Raw genomic sequence first — 2,750 nt, 5'->3', positions numbered from 1 at the left:
CATTAAGTCACTGTGATATTTGATAAAAGCAGATTCAATTATATTCCTACGAGTTATATTATTACAATATAAAACAACTTTTGCCCCCTCCCAATAAATCATGTGATTAAAATTATTAATGTGTAAAAACAAAGCATTCGAGATTTGTCCCGTTCTCACACTATATTTGTGTTGTTTAATTCTGGTGTCCAGTCCCTTCCCAGATTGTCCGAGATAAAAACAATTGCAGTTCATGCAAGGAACCCTGTAAATGCAGCCCTGAGAAACTTTGGGAGAATTCCTTATTAGTATGCTTTTCAGTGTATTTGAAAATTTAAAAACAACATTAATATTAAAATTCTACGTACATATTACTTTTGTATGGGACCTGACAAAGAGAGATTAGTTCACCAAACTTTCTACTGGGCTCCACAAGGCACTGGAAGAGTTGGAAGACCCAGGCCTACATGGCTGAAGACTATGAAGCGTGAAATAGGACGCAATGAGAAGTATTGAATTAAAGGCTCGATAGAACCGACTGGCGAAATCTAACCGAGGCCCTTTGCGCCAATAGACGTGGGAGGGGATGATGAAAATGACCAGGATATGGAAATAATAAACTATTACAAAGAAGAAAGTCATATTAACTATTAGTTCCCGAACAAAAAATAAGAAAGAAAGAAATAAAGATGGCATATTTGACCTTTGGCTTTTCACAGACAGGATTTTGAATAAAGGATATTAATCGAATGCTGTACAGGGAAGGAGCTGAGCTTAATATTTTTTGCACATCCCTGCAAAAACAAATCGTCCACTCGTCAAACATTTTACAAATAACTTAGTACATAAATACTGTTTATATGTCCGTATATACTGTAGTAAAAAAGTGGACGTTGAATGTGAGTGAAAGCAAAAATCTTGGTAGAGACGATATACAGAACAGAATATTTATAAAAAGATGACATTACCGAGATATGTAAAAATAATAAAATGTTGCCGTACATGATGTTACTCATGAGACCAATTATTTCGTTCTGTTATATAGAAACATAAAGGAGATAGAAGATAGATGAACAGGAAAGCCTAATAAGCAACGGACATATGTAAGAGTACCACCTAGATGGGTTGCATATTGTGAAACAGCTGATATTAAGGATGTTTCCTGCACACTGGGCTCATCCACGTCACAAATTGCAATGTATGAATTTAGCATTAACCGTTATATAAGATATATATATACATATATATATATATATATATATATATAGTATATATATATATATATATATATATATATATATATATACATGATATATATATTTATATGATATATAGAATATAGTCTATCTAGTTATATATATAATATATATATGTATATATATATATACATATATGATATTATATATAATATATAATATAGTATATATATATATATATATATATAATATATATATATATATATATATATATATATATATATAGTATATATATATATATATACTGTCTGATGCACTAGTGCCAGTTTGAGAAAATAGCTAGCTAAAAAAAACATACACCTCCTTAAATGAGTTAACTAATATTTCTTTGTAAAGATATAAACATATTAGTACTCTTCAAACGTCGGCATAGTGGAGAATCAGTAACGAGATGCATCTTCTCAAGAGCATTCCCTATTTCTTCTAAAGCAGAGGTTTGAAGATTTAAAGGCCACTCATGAATGGCAGAGGCAAGGGACAGTGACATTGCCCTACTCAAGCAGGACAATGCCCTAGAGACTGACCTTATTATACATATCATCAGCGACCAAGCCACCTCTCCATCCAAACTAGGACCAAGGAGGGCAAGTCAATGGCTGCTGATGACTAAGCAGATAGACCTACAGGCTCTCTCAAACCCCCCTTCCTTAGCTCACAAGGATGTTAGGGTTGCAGCGACCAAAGTAAACTATCGAGTTTGAGCGAAATTTCGAACCCCAGTCTGGAGTTCACCAGTCAGGGACGTTACCTACCTTTTTGTTCATCTGTATCTTTTTGGGCATTTCTATAGATTCCCAATTACCCCTAAAATTGTGGATGAAAAAGAAAAACAATGAAATTGATATTGTGATATAATTGCGTTATTCAATTTCATTGCATATTACTTCATAAGAATGTGCAGTACTGTCTATTTTCTCAGATTCATTGTAACCCCATCTTGCTTGATGGTACACTTGGGCACAGTATTCTATCTAATTTCTCTTCCTCTTGTTTTGTTAAAGTTTTTATAGTTTATATAGGAAATATATATCTTAATGTTGTTACTGTTCTTAAAATATTTCATTTTTTCTTATTTCCTTTCCTCACTGGGCCACTTTCCCTGTTGGAGCCCCAGGCCTTAAAGCATGCTGCTTTTCCAACAAGGGTTGTAGCTTAGCAAAAAATAATAATTATAATAATAAAAATTTTCCAATGAGGGTACATGTACCCCCAGGTTGGGAACCCCTGCTCTAAAGTATCGTTTGTTTCCATCTCAGGACAGAAGAATTGGGAGAAACTCTTCTGAACGCAATAAGAGAAACTTTTGAACGCTTCCCTTGGGAGATTACGTTATCTGTCACTGCCAAGAAGCACATTTATCACCAATATCATTTAACTATCATCATCACTATTCACCCCCTGCTTGTGTGATTGTGTGTGAGTTTATTTGTGAACAGCTTCCTGACCACAATTTTAATCGCAATGTAAGGAGCTGGAAATTATCATATTTTGGAAGTTCAAGGTCAAAGGTCAAGA

The sequence above is a fragment of the Palaemon carinicauda genome, chromosome 29 (assembly GCF_036898095.1).
Source record: "Palaemon carinicauda isolate YSFRI2023 chromosome 29, ASM3689809v2, whole genome shotgun sequence".
Lineage (NCBI taxonomy): Eukaryota > Metazoa > Arthropoda > Malacostraca > Decapoda > Palaemonidae > Palaemon > Palaemon carinicauda.
Note: the sequence above shows the minus strand (reverse complement) of the source record.